Below are 14,740 nucleotides of genomic sequence, written 5' to 3' on the forward strand. Positions count from 1 at the left end.
TTGAGTTGAATGGTGTCTCCTCCAGAATTTATGTCTTCCTGGAATCTCAGGACATGAACTTATTTGGAAATAGGGTTTTGCATATGTAATTAGTGAAGACAAAGTCAAACTGGCTGAGGATAAGCTCTAAATCCGATGACTGGCACTCTTATGAGAAAAGCAGGTGGAAACACAGAGAGACACAGACACACAAGAAAATGTGACATGTGATGATAGAGGCAGAGATTGCATGGAGGAGCTGCAAGCCATGAGGGCCAAGACTGTAGGCAGTCCCCAAAGCTAACATAAAAGGATGCTCCCCTAGAACCTTCGCAGTGGCCATGGACCTACTGACACATAGACTTAGGACTTATGGTCTCCATAACCATGAAATAATGTGTCTAATTTTTAAACCACTTGACTTTTGATATTTGCTATGACAGCCACAGAAAACTAATACACTCCTCTTGCTCCCAGTCCTAGCTCAGAGCAGCAGAGTCATCATTTCAGAATGTAAATCAAGTCATGTCATTCCTCTACTTAAATACACTCAAGTGGGGTCCCATCCCACTGAGAATGAAGCCCGTGCCCTGGCAGAGTCCCACAAGGTCCTACACGATCTACCTCTGTGACCTCAGCTCCTCCTACTCTTTTACTTGCTCAGTCCGGCTTGTGCGAGCTTTGAAACGTATAAAGCATCTTCCGGTGCTCACTTTTCCTTCAACCTAGAACACACTTGCCCACATGTCCTCATGGACCACTTCGCTTCCTTCCTGTCTTGAAGTCCTCCTGGACCACTCTAAAATGGAGCTCGCCTCCTGATCTCTACTCCCTCCCTCTGCTTTATGTTCCCTGGAAAACTTTCCAGCACCCAATGTAGTATATGTTCATTTACTACTCTTTTCCTCCACTAAAACATAAACTTCATGAGAGCTGGGGCTACATTTTGTTCAATGCTACTCCCCTGCTGCTTAGCATGACTGGCACATAGCATGAATTTGCACACAGTACACTCTTGACAAATTTTTTTTAAATTAAATGAATATGCAATCAATAAGAAAGGAGATGTTAGGATTGGAGGAGATTGTTGGAAGTTTAAATATGGCAGAGGATGGGAAAGGAAAGGACCTGGGGAAGAGAAGGCCTGTCTGGGGCAGTCGATTCCAGAAACCGTGACTCTACAGGGTCAGCCATGTGTGCACCCCACACCTGGGTTTAAGTATAAAGTCTTGCACAAAGTAAGTTAACTTGTACAGAAGGATGCCTTGATCAACACCGCATACAGTGTTAACTGGACAAACTTTGCATTAAAAAGAATCATGTGACAATGTTCAAAGCCAAATAAATCACTATTATTCACTTGCTAGGAGATTGCAATGCACGTGCTGATCAGATTATATAACCACTAAGATTTCTTATAGCTCTGACACTTGGCAGTTTCCTCCCTCACCCTCCTCCTCCTCCTCCATCTTATTCTTATTCTTTCCTTCCTTCCCTTTCTTTTTCTTCATAACCAACGCACCATTATCAGACTCCACAATTAGCTTCAATTTCTTCTTTGCCACAACAAACCTCTTTCTGGCTGCCATCATTTTAGAAACAATGGAGAAATACAATGTATATGACGGCTGGAAAACACTTTTTCTTTCCTGAATAGGTTATTTCTTCAAGAGTTATTCTGCCAGCTGGGATCCTTGGGCTACAAATGTCTTAGGGGCCTTTATGACTTAAATAAAGTTTTCTGAAAGGATGAAAGAATTTGTCTGTTGGAAATACTTTAAGATAGGCTATCTACAAGTTCCGGGTTGAATGTATTAGGCTATGATTAACTTCATTACTGCATATCTGGAATTGGTCTAATGTCTACTGAACGATCAATTACTCATTGTATCAGTTTCCTGAAGATTTCTCTATGGGCTGGAAAAATGCCTGTGCAATTAATGTCTAAATGCCCTCTGTAGCATATTGGTGATCAACAGAGTCAATGAAATTACATAGAGGTCTTCCCAGTTGGCAAAAAAATGAGGCGTTTAGCAAGAGCCAGGTTGAGTGACTTAATGTCTGTCTAGGAGCACTTGGTACAGAAGGTGTTTCAGAGTTTTTTTTTAAGGTGGAGTAACTTCTTAGGCTGTCAGCTGTACTGACACTGAATGCATATGAGAGACGGTGTTTAAATACCTTTTCCCTAAATGTTCCTTCGAACTTATAGTGTGTATGGGTCAGAAGTTTGGATTTGACAATTGCAGCTTGTTGAGACTATCCTTTGGATGAATCTCAACTCAGGTTGAATTTCCACAGCCGTGCCCACATCTGATTGCATTTCCTGGGTTTTGAACAGCCACTACTTCCTGGTATTCAAATAACGATGAGGAAGGAGAGCCCCATAACCCTATGCCTGGTGACCTAGATGCTCTACCACTCAGACCTAGTGTCTAAAGGGGAGAGTCAAGTGGTGTGTGTGTAAGGACTGAGCAGAGGGATGTGGTCTGAAGAACCAGCAGCTGTGGCTGTTCATGGCTCAAAGTTACTTATGAAGCATCTTTCAACCTGGCCTCCTCCCTAAGTAAGGCTGACTAATTGATAAGAAGGGCGATGCTGAGACACATGACCAAGAAACAAACAGAAGATAACATCTCATATTAGTTTCCTATTGCTATTATTAAAAAATACCGCTTTCTCAGTGGCTTCATAAAACAACGCAAATGTATTATCTTACAGTTACAGTGGGAAGACATCCCAAATAGATTTTAAGGGGCTAAAATTAAGGTGTCAACTTGGCTGGTTCTTCAGGAGGCACCAGGGTACAATTTGTTTTATCTTTCTTTCCAGCTTGTGGGCGTCTCACATTCCTTGGCTTGTGGTCCCTTCCTCCATCGTCCAAGCACACCACTTCAACCTCTGCTTTCTCATTACTTCTCATCTCTGACTTTCACTCTCCTGTTTCCATCTTATAAGATCCTTATGATTATGATTGGTCCACCCAGATAATTCAAGATAATCTTCCCATCTCAAGATCATTCACTTAATCACAGGTTTTTTTTTTGTTGTTGTTTACCTGCCCCATAAGGTAAAATATTTACAGGTTTGAGGGAAACGTAATCAGGACATCTTTGTGGGGCCATCATTCTGCTAACCACAGATATGTTTGGTCTGAGCTCGTGTGCAAGCACATTGATCTGAGTCTCCAAATTTTTGTTAAGTCTACCAAATGCTTGACTCAGTTGGACATGGATACTGCCAAGTATAGTTTTCTGTATGGACTAGATACATTTCCAGAGAATTTATCTTATTATACTTGAGTCATCAAATTATTTACAGTTCAATCTTAGAAGCATATAGAGTCTTGCTCACCAACTAGCCCAACAAGGGATGAGTGGGAAACAGAAATGTCCTGCTCTGCCCTCACTCCCAGGACCGAGAGCCACCACTGCAACAAGGCAAAGTGTCGACAGCACTGCTCTCCGCAGTTTTACTCAAATTGCAAATTGCTTACCTGCTTATGCTTTAGGAGGATCCCATCACAAAGCAGACTGCTTCAATTTCATAGTCATTCCTTCATGGCAGAGAGCTCCCAGGGAACATTTCTTGAATTAAGATGCCCAGTAGAATTCACTGGCAATGAAATGGGATCAGAGAGACCTGTAAGCAGAATCACGTTCGAATTTCACTTGCTTTCATTTTTATTTACTTATTTATTATAGATGGTAAATGTTACAATAAATTTAAGAATACTATTTCAAAATTATGGATGAGAAGGCATATACGTATACTTTCTATATATAGTTGGAGGTGGGGCCCAGTAGGAGTGATGGATCGTGGTCTAGCACCATACCCCTAGTGCTGTCTCGTGAGTGAGTTCTTACGAGATCATTGTTTAAAAACGTGTAGCACTTCCCACTTCTCTCTCTTGTCCCCCTGCTTCAGCCACGTAGGAAGTTCCAGCTTCCCCTTCGCCTTCTGCCATGATTGTAAGTTTCCTGAGGCCTCCCCAGCCATGTTTCCTGTGCAGCCGGTGGAACTGTGAGCCAATTAAACCTTTTTTCTTATAAATTACCCAGGCTCCAGTAGTTCTTTATAGCAATGTGAGAACAGACGAATACACACGATAATACGTTGTCATCTTTCCTTCCCGGAGGCCTTCAAATGCACACACTCCGTATTCCTTTCCTCAGTAAATGGCATAATCCTCCTAGTCGTCTAAGACAGGATAGAGGCATCATTGTTATCTTCCACCTTACTTGTGTATTTACTTCCTTAATAACATCCAATCCCATTTTCTCCATGCCCACTGCCACCACCTTAATAAACACCCTCCAGATGTCCGGCCTATTTTTCTTCTATAGCCTCTTATCTACTCTCTCGGCTTCTAGTTTTGTCACTTCAAATTATTTCCCACATTTCTGCGAATAATTTTTCTAAGTCATAAATCTAATCATGTTATTGTCTGACTTAAATTTTTCCAAAGCCTTCTCTTTGCCTTCAGGATAAAATCGAAGCTCCTTCACATGGTACCCAAGGGCCTGGCCCCTTCCGATCTCCCCAGCTTCATTTCTTGCCATGACCCCACATGGACACAATACTCCAGCCAGAATGGAGACTGAAAACCAGCATGGACCTGAGTTGGAAATCGCACACTGCAACCCAACAGTTCAAACACAAAACAAAAAGGAACTTTACTTTTTGTAGCCTTGGGCTTCAAGTGGTTCTGGAGTCTCCACTCTCCCTGAAGGTGGGAGCTGGAGTTGGGGCAAGGGATTTGAATTTTCCAGTCAAGACAACTCAGTTTCTTCTGGTCTAAAACAATGTTCTAAATAAAAAACTGTATCTTTGGGGTCAATTTCGGTTTTTTGTTTGTTTGTTTTTTGTTTTTTTTTTTTTTGAGAAGGAGTTTTGCTCTTGTTACCCAGGCTGGAGTGCAATGGCATGATCTCGGCTCACCGCAACCTCCGCCTCTTGGGTTCAGGCAATTCTCCTGCCTCAGCCTCCTGAGTAGCTGGGATTACAGGCACGCACCACCATGCCCAGCTAATATTTTGTATTTTTAGTAGAGACGGGGTTTCACCATGTTGACCAGGATGGTCTCGATCTCTTGACCTCGTGATCCACCCGCCTCGGCCTCCCAAAGTGCTGGGATTACAGGCGTGAGCCACCGCGCCCGGCCCAATTTCATTTTTAAAACAGAAAGGAATCTTTATCCATCTTCCTTTTTTCCCCTTTAACTCTGAAGGCAGAAGGAAAAAGGGAGGAAGGGTTATATGTAATCCTGCAGAGATGGGAGAAGAGACATTGGTGGTCCCCTTGTGATTCTTATAAGCCCCACTGGTCTCTGTCTGGGGCAGAACTAATTGCCCTGAGCCTTTGGGAGCAGGCTTTGCGCCTCACCGCATCTGCTACACTGGTAGCCCGAAGGCCTCCTCTGTCACCTCATCATGCATGGCGGTTGCTCCAAAGCACTTTGGTTATTACTCCCCACTGTGCCATCCCCATCTTGGCTCTCAGTGGACCACCCGCCATCTGAATCTCTCCTAGTCTTGCCAGTGTCACCTTGCAATGAGCTCCAGGCTTTGGGCTGTCTTCCCTATAGGTTTTACTTGTCCCAGGCCTTGAAAACACCCCTGACTGATGTGAAAATTCATATTTCTCTTATAATCTAATTTCATTGAGTTTTAATGTACAGACTACAGATGCACAAGCTAAACTGCAGTTGAAAAATATATATGCATGTGCCACAAATATCCCAGTGAAAAATGCAGAACAAACTTACCACCCAAGAAAGTTATTTTTTGCCTCTTTTCAGTGAGTTTCTGTGCCTCCCAGAGGTAACATCTATTGAGATCCATTGCCTCCCAGATGTAAAAGCTGTTGTAATGTCTATTGAGTTATTGATGGAGAAAATGGGGCTGGTTGCTCTTGAATTTCATATAAATAAAATATGTACATACCATATACTGCTGTACATACTTTTTGTATCTGACAATTTTTGTTTTCAAATGTTTTTGAGATCCATCCATGTTGTTATGTTTATCAGTTATTTGCTCTTTTTTAATTGTTGCATAGTATTCTATTACATGAATATATCACAGTTTGTGTATCAGTTTCCCATTCATGGACATTTGAACTGTTTCCAGTTTGAAGCTATTACAAAAAAAGGCCTATGAACTTCCTTGCACACCTTTCCCACCACTGTGATATCATGTAACCCTCCCTCGCTTTTCCCTTTTGCCTTCTAAATAAAAGGGAATAAAAGGAAGAGGGTTAAAATTTCCTTTTGTTTTTTTTAAAAAAGGCATTTATCCAAAAGGTTCGGTGTTTATTTAGAAGGTTGTGTTCGTACACATTTATAGTTTCAAGCGTAGAGGTTTTTTACATCTTTTGTTAAAATTATTTTTAAGTATTTTATATGTTCTTGTTTTTGTATACAGTGTAGTATTTTTATTTATTTTTAAGTTGTTTATTGTTAGTACATAGAAACAAAATTGACTTTTCTATGTTGAACTTGCTAATTCCACTAATTATTGTCATAGGCTTTTATTGCTGCTGATTGACTCCTTGGCATTCTCTACCCGATCAAGTCTACATCAGTACATAATGACTAATTATTTCCTTCTTTCTATAAAACATGGGTTTAATTTTTGCCTTCTTTGTCTAGCTTTTTTTAAATTTGAGATAGGGTCTTGCTCTTGTCGCTAGGGCTGGAGTGCAATGGCAACATCTCGGCTTACTGCAACCTCTACCTCCTGGGTTTGAGATTCTCCTGCCTCAGTCCCTCCAGTAGCTGGGATTACAGATGCCTGCCACCATGCCTGGCTAATTTTTTGTATTTTTAGTAGAGATGGGTTTTCACCATGTTGGCTAGGCTGGTCGTGAACTCCTACCCTAGGTAATCTACCCACCTCAGCCTCCCGAAGTGCTGGGATTACAGACATGAAGCACACATTTGGTCCTTTGTCTAGCTTTTTAAGATAGAACCTTAGATTATGGATTTTAAGCCTTTATTTATTTTTTATTTTTTAAGCCTTTTTTAAAATGTTTTATTGTTTCTGAGACAGGGGCTGGCTGTCACCCAGGCTAGATTACAGTGGTGTAATCTCAGGTCACTGCAGCCTCAACTTCCCAGGCTCAGGCAATCCTCCTGCCTCTGACTCCTAAGTATGTGAGACTAAAGGTGCACAACGCCATACCCGGCTAATTTTTGTATTTTTTGCAGAGACAAGCGTTTTGCCTTATTACCCAGGCTGATCTCAAACTCCTGAGCTCAAGCGATCTACCTGCCTCGGGCTCCCAAAGTGCTGGGATTACAGGCATGAGCCACCACGCCCAGCTTTATTTTCTCCTAACTTAAACACTTTAAACTATAAGTTTTCTTCTAAGTGTGCCGTTTTTACTGCATCTTACAAGTTTTGATATTCTTTTCCTTATTCTGTACAAAACATTTCATAAAAAATTCCCTTGCAGTTTCTTCTTTGACCTATAAATTATTCGAAACTATGTCGTTTAATTTCCAAACATTTATGGCCTTCCTAGATTTTTTTTTGTTACTGATTTGTAGTATTTAGAATTTAACTCACTGTAGTCAAAAAGAAACTTTGTATGATTTTGATCCATGGAAATGTATGAAGATATTTTTATAGCCAAGTATATGGTCTTTCTTAGGTATCAGCAGTCTATTGCTTCATAGCAAGCTACTCCAAAACTTAGTGGCCCAAATACAACCATTTATGATCTTTCAATAATTCTGTTGGCTGTCTGGATGACTGTTTTGCTAATTTCCCTTGATCACACTCACGAGGCTGCATTCAGCTAGAGGGCTAGCTGACACTGACTCAGCTGGAGCACTGGCACGGCTGGGCCTCTCTCCATGTGCTCTTTTCATCTCAGGGCAATCAGCCTGAGCTTCTTTGCACAGTGGAGGCAGCATTCCAAAAGGGGGCAGAGCAAGTGTCAGGGGCTCTTGTGGCCTTGACTCACAGGTGGTAGAATACCAGTTCTGCCATACAAGTCACAAGACCAGCTCACATCAAAGAGGTGGGAAAATAAACTGTACCACTTGAAGGGAGGAGGGACTAGTTAATTTGTGGCCCTGTTTAATGGAGGGTCCATGAAGGTTCCTATTTGGAGTTTTGAAAAAAATGCCCTTGCAATTTTTGAGTGTGGTGTTTCATCAATTTTGATGACCACAAATTGGCTAATGGTGTTAAAATCTATATCCTTATGATACAGATTTTATCTATATTTTAGAGCCCTGATTTTAGATTATGTATGTGTACATATGGAAACGTTATGTCTTCTTCATAAATTGATTGTTTTCATTATTAAATGTTCTTCTCTATTTCTGGTATGGAAACTTACTTTGTCAATATTAATTTTTCCATAGGAGTTTTCTCTGGGACATCCAGCTGAGCCAGGCCCCAGACAACATCAGAGTGGGCATGAGGGGAAACCTTTTATAAGGTGTTCATTAAAGCAACCCAAGGAAAATATTTGATTGTTTAAAGTAGAAAGCCTTTAGTTAAAGGTTATATTTTCACCTGATACTGTTAAAATAACTACTCGGGAGACCATTGGGCTAAAATGCCTCCAGTGCCTTGAGTTTCTATGTAAGCAAACCAAGTCTCACTCAGGGTAAGCAGGAAAACAATACCTAAACCTAACTAATCAAAAGCCACCAATTAACTTCTAACCAGAGACTTTTCTAAGGAGTCATGAACTGCTTGTGGTCTAGTACTGTCCAATTCAATGAATTGCTGAATGCTCAAATAAACTTTTTACAACTCGAATGTGCCTAAGTCTTTTAACAGTGTATATCATCTCATCCTTTTTCTTTGAAATTATTTATGTTTTATATGTAAAGTTTATCTTTTTTTTTAATTGCATTTTAGGTTTTGGGGTACATGTGATGAACATGCAAGATTGTTGCATATGTACACACTTGGCAGTGTGGTTTGCTGCCTTCCGTCCTCTCACCTGTATCTGTCATTTCTCCCCATGCTATCTCTTCCCACCTCCCCACCCCTCTGCCTCTCCCCCATTTCCCCAAACGGACCCCAGTGTGTAGTGCTCCCCTCCCTGTGTCCATGTGTTCTCATTGTTCAACACCCACCTATGAGTGAGAATATACGGTGTTTGATTTTCTGCTCTTGTGTCAGTTTGCTGAGAATGATGGTTTCCAGGTTCATCCATGTCCCTACAAAGGACGTGAACTCATCGTTTTTGATGGCTGCGTAATATTCCATGGTGTGTATGTACCACATTTTCCCTATCCAGTCTATCATCGTTGGGCATTTGGGTTGGTTCCAGGTCTTTGCTATTGTAAACAGTGCTGCAATGAACATTCGTGTGCATGTGGCCTTGTAGTAGAATGATTTATAATCCTTTGGATATATACCCAGTAATGGGATTGCTGGGTCAAATGGGATTTCTATTTTTAGGTCCTTGAGGAATCGCCACACTGTCTTCCACAATGGTTGAATTAATTTACATTCCCACCAACAGTGTAAAAGTGTTCCTATTTCTCCACATCCTCTCCAGCATCTGTTGTTTCCCGATTTTTTAATGATCGCCATTCTAATTGGTGTGAGATGGTATCTCAATGTGGTTTTGATTTGCATTTCTCTGATGACCAGTGATGATGAGCATTTTTTCATATGTTTGTTGGCCTCCTGTATGTCTTCTTTTGTAAAGTATCTGTTCATATCCTTCGCCCATTTTTGAATAGGCTTGTTTGTTTTTTTCTTGTAGATCTGCTTTAGTTCTTTGTAAATTCTGGATATCAGCCCCTTGTCAGATGGGTAGGCTGCAAAAATTTTTTCCCATTCTGTTGGTTGCCAATTCACTCTACTGACTGTTTCTTTTGCCGTGCAGAAGCTGTGGAGTTTGATTAAGTCCCATTTGTCTATTTTGGCTTTTGTTACCATTGCTTTTGGCGTTTTGGTCATGAAGTCCTTGCCTACACCTATGTCCTGAATGGTTTTGCCTAGATTTTCTTGTAAGGTTTTTATGGTATTAGGTCTGATGTTTAAGTCTTTAATCCATCTGGAGTTAATTTTGGTGTAAGGTGTCAGGAAGGGGTCCTGTTTCTGCTTTCTGCACATGGCTAGCCAGTTTTCCCAACACCATTTATTAAACAGGGAGTCCTTTCCCCATTGCTTGTTTTTGTCAGGTTTGTCGAAGATCAGATGGTTGTGGGTATGTTGTATTTACTCTGAGACCTCTGTTCTGTTCCATTGGTCTATATCTCTGTTTTGGTACCAGTACCATGCTGTTTTGATTACTGTAGCCTTGTAGTATAGTTTGAAGTCCGGTATTGTGATGCCTCCTGCTTTGTTCTTTTTGCTTAGAATTGACTTGGCTATGCGGGCTCTCTTTTGGTTCCATATGAAGTTTAAGGTGTTTTTTTCCAGTTCTGTGAAGAAGGTCATTGGTAGCTTGATGGGAATAGCGTTGAATCTGTAAATTACTTTGGGCAGTATGGCCATTTTCACGATGTTGATTCTTCCTAACCATGAACATGGAATGTTTCTCCATCTGTTTGTATCCTCTCTTATTTCGTTGAGCAATGGCTTGTAGTTCTCCTTGAAGAGGTCCTTTACGTTCCTTGTTAGTTGTATTCCTAGGTACTTTATTCTCTTTGTAGCAATTGTGAATGGCAGTTCGTTCTTGATTTGGCTCTCTTGAAGTCTATTACTGGTGTATAGGAATGCTTGTGATTTTTGCACGTTGATTTTGTATCCTGAGACTTTGCTGAAGTTGTTTATTAGTTTCAGGAGATTTTGGGCTGAGATGATGGGGTCTTCCAGATATACAATCATGTCATCTGCAAATAGAGACAATTTGATTTCCTCCTTTCCAATTTGGATACCCTTTATTTCTCTTTCTTGCCTGATTGCTCTGGCTAGAACATCCAGTACTATATTGAATAGGAGTGGTGAGAGAGGGCACCCTTGTCTAGTGCCAGATTTCAAAGGGAATGCTTCCAGTTTTTGCCATTCAGTATGATATTGGCTGTTGGTTTGTCGTAAATAGCTTTTATTGTTTTGAGATACGTTCCGTCAATACCTAGTTTATTGAGGGTTTTTAGCATAAAGCGTTGTTGAATTTTGTCGAAAGCCTTCTCTGCATCAATTGAGATAATCATGTGGTTTTTGTCTTTGGTTCTGTTTATGTGGTGAATTACGTTTATGGACTTGCGTATGTTGAACCAGCCTTGCATCCCCGGGATGAATCCTACTTGATCATGGTGGATGAGCTTTTTGATATGCTGATGCAATCTGTTTGCCAGTATTTTATTGAAGATTTTTGCATCTATGTTCATCATGGATATTGGCCTGAAATTTTCTTTTCTTGTTGAGTCTCTGCCGGGTTTTGGTATCAGGATGATGTTTGTCTCGTAAAATGATTTGGGAAGAATTCCCTCTTTTTGGATTGTCTGGAATAGTTTCAGAAGGAATGGTATCAGCTCCTCTTTGTATGCCTGGTAGAATTCAGCTGTGAACCCATCTGGACCTGGGCTTTTTTTGGGTGGTAGGCTCTTTATTGCTGCCTCGACTTCAGACCATGTTATTGGTCTATTCAGGGTTTCGGCTTCTTCCAGGTTTAGGCTTGGGAGGATGCAGGTGTCCAGGAATTTATCCATTTCTTCCAGGTTTACTAGTTTATGTGCATAGAGATGTTTGTAATAATCTCTGATGATGGTTTGGATTTCTGTGGAATCTGTGGTGATATCCCCTTTATCGTTTTTTATTGCATCAATTTGGTTATTCTCTCTTTTCTTTTTTATTAATCTGGCTAGTGGTCTGTCTATTTTGTTGATCTTTTTCAAAAAACCAGCTCCTGGATTTATTGATTTTTTGAAGAGTTTTTTGTGTCTCTATTTCCTTCAGTTCTGCTCTGATCTTAGTTATTTCCTGTCTTCTGCTAGGTTTTGAGTTTTTTTGATCTTGCTCCTCTAGCTCTTTCAATTTTGATGATAGGGTGTCAATTTTAGATCTCTCCTTTCTTCTCATGTGGGCACTCATTGCTATATATTTTCCTCTAGAGACTGCTTTAAATGTGTCCCAGAGATTCTGGTATGTTGTGTCTTCATTCTCATTGGTTTCGAAGAACATCTTTATTTCTGCCTTCATTTCATTGTTTATCCAGTCAACATTCAAGAGCAAGTTGTTCAGTTTCCATGAAGCTGTGCGGTTCTGAGTTAGTTTCTGCATTCTGAGTTCTAACTCGATTGCACTGTGGTCTGAGAGACGGTTTGTTATGATTTCTGTTCTTTTGCATTTGCTGAGGAGTGATTTATTGCCAATTATGTGGTCAATTTTAGAGTAGGTGTGATGTGGTGCTGAGAAGAATGTATATTCTGTGGATTTGGGGTGGAGAGTTCTGTAAATGTCTATTAGGTTTGCTTGTTCCAGGTCTGTATTCAGGTCCTGGATATCCTTGTTGATTTTCTGTCTGGATGATCTGTCTAATATTGACAATGGGGTGTTAAAGTCTCCCACTATTATTGTGTGGGAGTCTAAGTCTCTTTGTAAGTCATTAAGAACTTGCCTTATGTATCTGGGTGCTCCTGTATTGGGTGCGTATATATTTAGGATCATTAGCTCTTCTTGTTGCAGTGATCCTTTTACCATTATGTAATGTCCTTCTTTGTCTCTTTTGATCTTTGTTGCTTTAAAGTCTATTTTATCAGAGATGAGAATTGCAACTCCTGCCTTTTTTTGCTCTCCATTTGCTTGGTAGATCTTCCTCCATCCCTTTATTTTGAGCCTTTGTGTATCCTTGCATGTAAGATGGGTTTCCTGGATACAGCACACTGATGGGTTTTGGCTTTTTATCCAATTTGCCAGTCTGTGTCTTTTGATTGGGGCATTTAGTCCATTGACATTTAGGGATAGTATTGTTATGTGTGAATTTGATACTGTCATTTTGATGCTACCTGGCTGTTTTGTTGGTTAGTTGATGCAGATTCTTGATTGTGTTGATGCTCTTTTACCATTTCGTGTGTTTTTGGAGTGGCTGGTACTGGTTGTTCCTTTATATGTGTAGAGCCTCTTTCAGGAGTTCTTGTAGAGCAGGTTTGGTGGTGATGAAATCCCTGAGTGCTTGCTTGTTCACAAAGGATTTTATTTTTCCTTCACTTATGAAGCTTAGTTTGGCTGGATAGGAGATTCTGGGTTGAAAGTTCTTTTCTTTAAGGATGTTGAATATTGGCCCCCAATCTCTTCTGGCTTGTAGGGTTTCTGCTGAGAGATCTGCTGTGAGTCTAATGGGCTTCCCTTTGTGGGTAACCCGACCTTTCTCTCTGGCTGCCCTTAGCATTTTCTCTTTCATTTCAACCCTTGTGAATCTGATGATTATGTGCCTTGGGGTTGCTCTTCTTGAGGAATATCTTTGTGGTGTTCTCTGTATTTCCTGGATTTGAATATTGGTCTGCCTTGCTAGGTTGGGGAAGTTTTCCTGGATAATATCTTGAAGAGTATTTTCCAGCTTGGATTCATTCTCTTCATCACATTCAGGTACACCTATCAGACATAGATTAGGTCTTTTCACATAGACCCACATTTCTTGAAGATTTTGTTCATTCCTTTTTGTGCTTTTTTCTCTGTTCTTGCCTTCTCTTTTTATTTCATTGAGTTGATCTTTGACCTCTGATATCCTTTCTTCTGCTTGGTCAATTCGGCTGTTGAAGCTTGTGCATGCTTCACGAAGTTCTCGTGTTGCGTTTTTCAGCTCCATCAATTCACTTATACTCCTCTCTATGCTGTCCATTCTAGTCAGCAGTTCGTCCAATCTTTTTTCAAGGTTCCTATTTTCTTTGCGTTGGGTTAGAACATGTTCTTTTAGCTCATTGTGGTTTCTTACTACCCACCTTCTGAAGTCTGATTCTGTCATTTCATCACCCTCCTTCTCCATCCGGTCTGGTTCCCTTGCTGGTGAGGAGTTGTGATCCCTTTTAGGAGGAGAGATGTTCTGGTTTCGGGAGTTTTCATCCTTTTTGCGCTGGGTTCTTCCCATTTTTGTGGGTTTATCCACCTGTTGTCTGTCTCTGTCCCAGGGAGTTGGAGCTTTACGGGTTTCCGTGGCACTACTGCCTTTTTTGATTTTTCTTTCAGGTCTGACCCGCCCAGCTAGCAGCAGGCCTAGCCACTGCCTGCCCGCAGGGGCTTTGCTGAGCTGCTGTGGGCTCCGCCCAGCTGCCCTGAGCTCTTCCCTGTAGTCCTTTTTATATGGGCGTAGTTAGAACTGTCTCGGCAATGGTGGCCCCGCCTCTGTTATGGCGGACTCTCTCTGTTGTGGCAGGTTGCCTAGGCAACGGCGGGTTGCCTCGGCAACGGCAGCCTGCCTCTGTAGTGGTGGAGAGTCTCAGTAATGGCGGAAGCCCCTCCCCCACGGAGCTGGACCGTCCAGGTTCAGCTGTGCTTGGTTTGGAGGGCTCAACCCAGAGGGTTTCCAATTACTGTTTTTGTTTTCGTTGTTGGGGGTGGAGGGGTGGGACCAACCGAGCCTGATCACCTGGCTCCCTGACTCAGAGTCTTTTCTTTTAAGTTGAAGGACCTCGCGTTTGGGTCGCCTGCTGAAAAGGCGCCGGGATCTCCCGTGCTGCGACTCACGGAGTCGGCTCGAACTGCGGCGCTGGCTCCTGGCGGATTTTTTGCCTAGGAATCTCCTGGCCCGGCTCGCTATTTCAGATGAATGGGCTATTCTGCCGTCTCAGGGCTCTGCTCGTCAGCTAAGAGGGCTCCCTGACCAGTGGCTTTTGTACGGAGAA

This window comes from Saimiri boliviensis, chromosome 1 (genome assembly GCF_048565385.1).
Source record: "Saimiri boliviensis isolate mSaiBol1 chromosome 1, mSaiBol1.pri, whole genome shotgun sequence".
NCBI classification, from domain to species: domain Eukaryota; kingdom Metazoa; phylum Chordata; class Mammalia; order Primates; family Cebidae; genus Saimiri; species Saimiri boliviensis.